At 25.3% G+C, this 10616-nt stretch overlaps 1 pseudogene; it reads right to left on the bottom strand.

Annotated features, from left to right (window-relative positions):
- Positions 1–959: 959 nt before the first annotated feature.
- LOC124944944 lies at positions 960–6012 on the bottom strand (annotated as a pseudogene).
- Positions 6013–10616: the final 4604 nt, after the last annotated feature.

A 10616-nucleotide genomic window follows, 5' to 3' on the forward strand; every position in this document is an offset into this window, starting at 1 on the left:
TGGATGGTCCATGTGGCATCATACTATCAAAATATAGGTCATGCATATTGCATAGTATATACATGAAAAATAATTTAAAATAATATGTTTCCAGTGCCGTACAAATATTTATATATATCAATTTAATACTTATTAAAAAACTAAAATAATGTTTCTTAAAAATGTGTCTTTTATCGAAGTGGATTATAAGTTCATCGTTAATGATCAATACTATTCAGAAAACAAGGTAAAAAATAAATATTTCAAAGATTATCGGTGGGACAAGTTTGATGTTGTTTAAAACAAACGAACTTTTGATTTGAGATAAGTTGAGGTATTTCTCTATATTTTAATAAAAATGAAAATTTTTATTAAACTTATTCAAAACTTCTTTCATTAACAAAAACATTTTTAACATCCTACCGTCTCACTGAGATGAAAATGAATAGTATCAACTAAATATGAATAATAATAAAAATATAAATCATCGTCTCATTGAACCCTAATATCTACCCGACCCTTAAATAAATAATCCTTATACACCCATTATTTTTCATATATCAACAATTTTAGAGACATTTAAAAAAAAATAACAAAAGTTTTGACAATGCAAAAACAAACAAGTTTATAAAATTTTGTGACAAGTTTGTAGAAATCAGCCACAATTAATAATTCTACTTGAAGAAAAATTCCTCCTAATAAAATTATACATGTTTCTTTAACGAAAAGGAAAAATAAAAATGGTCTTCATTAAGTCTAAATTAATAATGCAATAGAAGTATCTCAATCTTCACCAATGCATCCATCTTCACTCACACTTTATGCTTTTCTTAATGTTTCTTAATGTGAACGAAACAATATTATTAACAGACTCCATTGAATCCATACTCAGTTCGTCCATTGGAGAATTGCTAGCCAGAATTTGAAAAGCTAGAGTTAGAAGACATCCCCGACGCCCTCCTTCTTCAGCCCCTCCTGATTTAATCATATGCTCTTGATCCATCGAATAATCGAATACCATAGGCCTCGACTCCAACCCTTCTTGAAGAATCGAAAAAACCCGAGGGAAGCATGGCAATTTCCCCCGAGTTGCCACGTGTAGAGTTGGATTGTAGTGAGGACATGCTCAACGATGCGAAAACAAACATTGATTCGAAATCATTAGTCGAGCTATCTTGCATTATCCTCATGTCGTCTTCTTTCCCCTTAATCCCCTATATGGATTGAATGTGTTAGTAAAACTATACAGACTTAGGAGGACATTCGACCATTTAAAAACACTTTATGGATATGTATTTGTCTCTATATATGTGAAATTGTCAATGGACCTATATCCAAAAAAGTGTTTCAAAATGGCCCCATACAAGAAAGTAAAGAAGAACTTACATGGATTGTAACTGAGTTGCCTCCCTTGGTCATGTTTACTAGGGATTCAGCTGGTTTTCCATTCAATATAATATCCCACTATAAACAAAAACAAAAGAATTAAGCTAGTTAATTACACCATAATCCAAGATTATATATACACAAATGCAAAGAAAATTAGTCAAACCTCATGTCTTCGACTTTCATCACTAAGATAATCGGATAAGACAAGTCGAGAGACCGGTAACCATATAGATGTAACTGCGCAAAGGATCACGCCAATAGGTTCTCCAGGAACAGCTAAGTTCCTCCTAATAGAAACCCTAATGTCATATTCATTTTTACTTGTTAACTTTGTCAATTTATGGAGACTTGACGTCCCAATCGAATGACAAAAATTAGCCGTCATTTTATGCGCCAATACCATTATATGTTTCTTCTCTTCCATCGCAGACGCAAGTCCCATACGGTTTCCATAGACTGGAAAAATGGTTGATTAGTTTTTATTTTATTTTATTGAGGACGTACATTTTCATTATTCCACATTTATTCACAATTTACATATTTATGATGAAAATACCTCAACAAAAACTTAGTAAAGAACCTGAAGACATGAAGAGTTCGTTTACCATTTGACTCATAAGTTGGAAAGTTAGTGGTCATCATATAGAAGAGTCGCTCGCATTGTTGTTGTAGAGTCGTAGCCCAATGCCTAGCACCAAAAGCTGCGCTAATAATTCCGGGATGATTTGTTGGGACAGTGATGTTTTCACATTCCAAATGTTCAATCCACGTTACCTAAATAATAACAATACAGCACTTAGACAAATGAAAACTATAAATATTTTTTTAAAATTTAATTTCATGATATATATCAATCTCAAGTGTACCTTGCAATGGCCATCCGATATATCCTCGATAATGCAACCTGATGGACGTTTCCTAAATTTAACTGCGGAAACATCAATATTATTGTCGATGGAGAAATCGACAATTACCCACTTCTTGGAACTCAGTTGTTTACAATGTCGAACGAAGTGCACTTCTCTTGTCGGAACCGTAGGAGTGAGCATCTGATATACCGCGGACATCTGCAATATTATATAGTTCATTCTTAGACTAACAAAAAAAAAAACAAATTTAGGGGTATATTTATAAGTTGTGTGAATAAATAGAAGTTTGACTCTTTACCAATTGAACATCACCATTTCTATGATTCTCTTTTCCATCACTAATAACATCAACACTTGTAGCCTTTGATATAATGCTAGGAAACATATCCTTCCATTCATTCTACAAAAATAAATTAAATAATTAATAAATAATAATCTACACAAAAATAAAAACATTTTCTCGATAAATCATTAATAAAAACATCTTACCACGTCCATAAAACATTCAACAAGCTTAGTGATGTCAGCAAAGACAGTCACAATCTCCCTCGAAACCTCGATACGCATTCCACGACTCTCATTTGTCGAGTTCCCTAACTGAAACCTTCTAACATACTCGACATTATTTATTATGCCACTACCATTCTCTATATCGCGCAACCAAAAAGGTTCTTTCAATGTTGCCATATTGATAAGCTCATTGATAGCTTGACCAACAAGTTTCATAATTTTCGACACCTCTATTCCTAGCACACACAACTTCTTTGCGCTAGCAGGCAACGATCCCGATATATCCACACCCATGAGCCCTTTTAGCTTTTCAAACTAGAAAAACAAAGAAAACCCAATTTTTTTAATGATTTTTTCACGATAAAGAAGGTGATTATTCGATATTAAATTTGAATTAAACAAACCTCGGCGACAAGTTGGGCGTTTTGGATCCTCAAATCTTGTGAATCGATAGTTGGAAATCCACAGTTAAGGCAGAGAGCTTTCCTAATGGCTTCTCTAAGGAAGATGTTTTCTTCCTTCACCATTTCCATTTCGTTTCTCATTGATGAATTCTCATTACGCTCATTCATGGCCTGCAAAAGAAAATATCAAATAAGCTTCTAAACTTTTATTAAATGTTTAAATTGAGCCAAAAAAACTCTTATTGTGCAATTTAGTCACCTTAGTTTGGGTTCTTCTATTCTGGAACCAGAATTTCACTTGTAGTGGAGAGAGCCCCAATCGATTTCCCAATTCCTGCCTTTGTAACTCGTCAGGATGACGAGAGTGTTTAAACAGACTATATATATAAAAAAAAAACAATTTAATTATTATTATAATATAATACATTAGTTAATTAGAAATTTATGCACGAGAGTCTTTTAAGATAACCTAATTATACAAATAATACAAAATAAGTTGTCAAAAGTGTTATAAAAAATATAGCCAAAATAAATAGAAAATAACCCTAAAAATAAAATGTTCCCCAACTAATGACAAAAAAAAAATATAAAAATAAAATCGATAACTTAGGTTTTTAAGAATATGAGTTTTGTCATAATAATAGAGTTATATATCTATAAATATATATAATAATAAAAATTATACATACAATATTTTGATTTATTTTTGAAAATTTAACTAAAATTTTTAATAATTTATAATAAATAAGATAATTACAAACATTTACTAAAAAAGTAACCAAAAAAACATTAATTTTTTTATGAGTTTATTCAAACTATAATTAACATGACATTAAAGAAATAACTCATTTAAATTATAACGTTCTTAGTAAAAATAGAAACATAATTTTTGAACTAAAAGTTAATTTGTGATTGTGATTCAATTATAATAATCAAGCACGGAGAAAAAAAAACAAGCAATTGATTTTAATAATTTAGAATAAATAAGATAATTACAAACATTTACTAAAAAGTAACAAAAAAAAAAAAAAAAAAAACATTAATTATTGTTATTATTTACTAAATGATTTTTTATTTCAATCTCCCATATGAAAAAATACATCAGGGATAGTGAGAGTATTTGATCACATAGGATCATATTTGTAATAACAATAAAAACTATGATACTAATATTTTATGTCAAATCAAATTTTAAAAAAAATGTTATTTTAATATTATTATAAAATAGTTTTATAATTAAATTTATCTTAAACTAAATACTAATTTAATTATAATATTTAAAAATATTAATGAATAAAAATATTTATTTTAATTTAATAAACAAGATAGAGATAACAAATAAATCTTCAAATAAATAAGAAGATAATAGAAATCTATCCCGATTCGATTCATAGTTATCCCTAATAAATATACTTTAATAAAATTAGTTTTAAATTTTATCAAACAAATCTGAGTTAAATGTCGCCATTTTAGCTGGTTTTAGACTAATCAACTCAACCGAGTTCAATTCGATCCTGATGAAGGTCTTGTTCCACAAGAGCAATTGGAATAATTCATACGCTTATTTAAATAAGTCATCGTCCTATCACATATCTCTACATTTAAATCAGTAAATTTATTAATTTTTTCATCAATAATCTAATTTTACCCAAATCAAGAACTCAAGAACCGAGTTGACTCGGCTAAATTATTTTGTGACATACATGAAGTATGTGAAAATTTGAGAGATAAATAATCAATCAACTTATCACCTATCTCTATGAATTAAATCAATAAATTTATAAATCAAAATACTAACATAATTTTACGAATCAAGAACATAATATCATAATGACATGCATAAAATAAAATATAGAGGGTGAGAGAGATTATTATAAAATAATTTTAATATTAAATTTATCTTAAACTAAAATACTAATTGTATTTATAATATTAAAAAATATATAAACAAAATAGAGATAACAAAAATAAATAAAAAGATAATAGAAATCTATCCTAATTCGATTCATTATAATTCCCTAATAGCTATAATTAATAAATTAACTTTAAGCTTTTAAATTTTTTTAATCTTTGTTAAGCAAATCTTCTTTTCAGATTGTTTTAGACCAACTAAAACGGCCGAGTTCAACTCATTCTTCTATTAGAACAAAACGTTGTTCAATAAGAGTTATAACTCGTTTGATTATTTAAATAATCAATCTTCTTAATATATATATATATATATATATATATATATATATATATATATCACTTATGGATTAAATAAATAAATTTATAAATCAAAATACTAAAACAATTTTTTTGAATTAAGAACCTAATAAGCGAGTTAAGTTGAGTCGGCTAGATCATCTAATGACATGCATAAAATATAAATATAGAGGGTGAGAGAGATTCCGTACAGTTCCATTTCTTTGATTGGGGTCGGTGGTGTGACGGTGATACCTTTTCCCTTCCTGCCGGCGACGGCGCCGGCGGCCGCCGTCAATTTCTTCATCCGCGTACTCCTCTTCTGACAGAGTTCTAGCCGTTGATCTACTCTGCCTATCTCCAATACCGTTTCCCTCCTTTGCCCTGACTGCCCACCCATTACTTCCTTTCCTTTTCCTGAATCAACTCTTCTGCCCAGACTGCCCGCCGCCGCCTCTGCCACCTCCTCTGCCGGAGGAACCGCCGCTTCCTGCCGGAAACTTCCCCCCTGTTTGTTTTGGGTGAGAGATAACAAAACCATTAAAATTAATAAAGTTCGTATTTTTTCCATGATTTGGCCAGAGATTGAATGAGAAAGAAAACAAGAGACAAATTAAGAAATTGGGTTAAATTCTTACAAGACTCAGAGTGAGAGACACATTGTCTTTTCCCATGTTCATGCTCTGTTTTTTTAATCAAAGAATGTTCTTGAGGAGAGAGAGAGAGGAGAGGGGATTAGAACATAGATGTGTTTATATGTAACTTGTTTTGCCTAAAATATGGAATTAATTTCAAATAGTTTAGAATCTTATCAAAGATTACTTTTTGTTTAATCTTATTAATTAAAATATTATACAACATTTTTAAATAATTCAAATAAAGTACTTTTACATTAATTATTTCAAAACAATATCAAAAATATATATTTATGGAGATTATGGACTCATTTGATATGGGATAATTTTGTAATAATTATGTTTTTTTATATTTATATATATATATATATATATATATATATATAGAAAGTGAGTTATTTGATAATTAATTAAAAATACCTTTAACATTTAATATTTTAAAATATTATAAATAATAATTAACTTAATGTATTAATTGATCATTTTAATGTTTTAGATAAAAGTAATGATAAAGGTTGAAATAAAATAAAAATAAAAAATCATTAAACAATGCATTAATTTGTAATAATACTAGTATATATCTTTTATATATATATAATATAATATATATATATATAATATATATATATATATATATATATATATATATATATATATAATCAACTTTGATTCATATTTATGTTTATAAAATGTTATTTTCCATTTAACCCTCAATAAATGTATTTGTACAATTTTTAGACACGCATTTATTATTAAATATTAATTATACTAATCTTCAAATTTATTACTTACCATTCTTATAAAAAAAATTAACTACTTACCTTTAAAAGTATAAATAGTTTCAAATTTCTTTTAAAATATAATAAGTCTTTAAAATGTAGAGTCTAACCTACCTTAAAATTTAATTATACTTACCTTAATTTCAAATTTATTTTGTTTATATAATATATATATATATATATATAAATAAATGCAGTCACATCTCTAATGATTAATGTCTAATTAATTGTTATACCATGAAAACTTATTATCTAATTATTACATCAGTAAAATCTAATATTGATAATTTTAAATTTACCCTTAAAATAATAAATCTCTAAAGATTAATGTAAATTTTATCTGTAAAAATATCATCAAATATATAAATATGCCGGTCAAATTTTTGTTTAGATCACACTTAATATCTTCTATAAAATGATATAATTATACCTACCCTAAAGTTGATAATTTTAAATTTATCCTTTAAATATATATATTTAGAAATTGATATTTTTATTATAATTGTAATTAAAATAACTTTTCATAATTATTAAAATAAAGTGATTTTTTTTATATTATATATAAAAATAATTTTAATAATTAATAAGTAAAGATTAAGAGTATTTTTTGGATATGGAAATTTTATTAAATTAATAATATATTTTAAATGACAAAAAGTTAAAATTAATGAAAAGGTTAATTTTTTTTATCAATTTGTAGATCATATTATAGATAAAAAATCAAATAACACAATTTAGTTGATAAATAATATATATCTATTGATAACTTTGATAAAAAGTTGAATACATCAATTTACCTTTGCAATGACAATTTTTAAAATTACTGTAACAGTTATACATACAAAAATCAATATTCGTATCTGATATAGCTAGATAGCCCGATTAGATTTTTTTTAGATTGTGATCAGGGCAATCTCATTACGGTAGAGATAATTTCATCTTTAAAAAAAAAGATCATACGTGCCTTTAAAGTTGATCTATCAAATCTCGCTTAACTTAATTTTAAATACAAATATAAAAAAGTAATTAAATATGTTTATAATGATAATATACACAAGAACAAATGCCAAAATCCATAATTGGTTTAGAGGTCCTTTCTGCCCAATTGATGAATCTAGATGCATGAACAACAACCTTGATCATCGATGAAGCTCATTGAATGGTAATAATAACTAATGATGGTTGTTTTTTCTTTGACCTTCAACTATATAACTTAATAATTATGTAAATAATTATTTTCTTAATCTCTAAATAATTGGAGAATAATTGATTATAGTCTATTATATTTATTGCATAATTTTTATGGTCTAAAATATTTGTTATTGTCCATTTAACTTTTATTACATAATCGGGAGTCGATTACGGGGTAGAAACACTAATATCATCTACTATTATCCCGCCACATTTTCAGTCAACTAGGGTGTTTCAAACGTTGGTCTGACAACATTTGTATCTTATCTAGTTATTTCACAATAATATCTTAGTAGTCGCTAACATTGTTTTCAATGGTTAATCCCATGATTGTTTTCCTTGGTTATACAGATTATAAATATTACTCTATTACGAGTAACAAGTGAGCATATTAATCGAATCGATCCACGAATATCCCTACTAAAATAAAATAAATATACGAAATCTAAAAATAATGGAATACTAATTTAAAATAGCAAATTTATATATTTAAAATTGTATCTCGTATTATTAAAATGTAAAATAAGACAAAAGAAAATCTATTAAATTTAATAAATTTTACCTATTATTTAAATAAATTGCAACTTCTATTTTTTCTAGAATAAAATTCATTTAATATAAAATCAAAACCAATATCTAAAAAAAACTCTTCTTTTATCTTTATTATGTTGAATAATTTTATATGTTTTGTAGCTGAAATAATATTCTTGTAGTGCAGTTAGAAATTAATAAAATTAAAAACAAGTTGAATCAATCTATGAATCTATGACTTATTTATTTCAACTAAATTTACTATACAATTTAATAATGGTAGACATATTTTGAAATCTCCATATGAGAAATATTAATTTTATAATGTTATAATTGGGATCTCAAATAATACATTTTTGTCACTGAATTTTAGACAATACTTTTAGTCAATTTGTAAATATCTTTGACTATAATAATTAATTAACTTTATGATCTAAAACCGAACTAAGTTTACTATTTCGTCACTAAATCTGAATTCAACTATTATTTTTTAAATCTTTCACTACAAAAATTTATCATCACTAAAAAAAATATTTATATATATATACCATCCTAGTATCTACTAAAACTCTTTTTTTATCTTATTATGTTGAACGATTTTGATATGTTTTATAGCTGAAAATAATTTTTTTTTTGTAGTAACATTAGAAATTGATAAAGTTAAAACAAGTTGAATCAATCTACAAAATATAATTTTGTGATTGTTTATTTCAACTAATTTGCTATACAATTTAACAATCGTAGACATATTTTTAAAATTCTCATTAGGAAAAATATTAATTTATAATAATATTGTTGGAATCTCAAATAATAAATTTTTGTTCACTGAATAATAATAATAATTAGATAATACTTTTTAAGTCAATTTATAAATATTTTCGACTTTAAATAATAATTAATTTTAGGATATCTAAAATCGAACTAAGTTTTACTACTTCATCACTAAATCGTCACTAAATCTTGAATTCAACTATAATTTTTTAAATCTATTACTACAAAATTATATCATCACCTATAACACATATTTATATATACATATTTAATTTAGATGTATAAATATTAATATATATAATATTATATATAATATAATATTATATATAAGTTAAAAGTTGACCGTGTTACCCCTCCCCCCGCCCAAATATGACTCTGCCACGATTTTATTTTCGTTGTTGAGTAAGTGTCGCATATTGAAAATCACGTTATGTATAGATTGAGTGATTTATATTTTTTATATATATTTCTTTTATATAATTATAAACTTTTAGTAGATTAGATCTCTAATTCTACTAATTTGAATTTAAAATTTACTTGGAAATAAAATAAAATAAAAAATTAAATGTTCGAATTGGAAATCCACTATTAAACCGGAGAAAAATTGTCTTAGCGAGGTCATTCGAATCGAAAATCACATAAACAAATTATAATTGTCATTCTTATTTTTTTGTTTCTTAAAGTGTTTTACATATATTTAACAACTAGACATTATTCATCTTTATATAAAATGATTGTGACTAGAATTAAAATATATTATTCACAAGTAAGTTAATTAAGTAGTATTCCAAATATAAATAAAATGCAAGATAATTGTACCAGAAAAATCATTATTTAGATTTTATTTAGGTGTGGTTTATTTGAATAATCAAAACCTAAAACAATATTTTACTTTTTTTTATATTACATCACTAAATTTATTGACCAAAATGTTAAAATATTCTATATTTTAAATTATTATTTTAAATTTTATTATTATATATTAATACCTTTTAAGTTTTTTATAAAAAAAAATCACTTCTCGTAATCTTTATTTTTAATATAACCGAATTATTTAAATAACTCAGATCCGAATAAAGCCTTAGAGTAATAATTAACAATGTAATGTCAATCACGTAACTAAAGTCATAAATTAAAAGTTTCGTGTTTATTCCTATAACCCATATAAATATAAGGAGGTATAAAAGAGTATAATTTATATATATATTATTATTGTTTTGCTGAGGTATATGTTTATAATTTTTGTTTTGATATATAGTATAAAATTTAAGTATTAAAATAAAATAATAATTATTTTTATTTTTGTTAATTAATTTTTAAATATTATTTTTAATTAATTTATTAATATTTTAATATTATTTTAATTACTTT

The sequence above is a fragment of the Impatiens glandulifera genome, chromosome 7, assembly GCF_907164915.1.
Source record: "Impatiens glandulifera chromosome 7, dImpGla2.1, whole genome shotgun sequence".
Taxonomy (NCBI): Eukaryota; Viridiplantae; Streptophyta; class Magnoliopsida; order Ericales; family Balsaminaceae; genus Impatiens; species Impatiens glandulifera.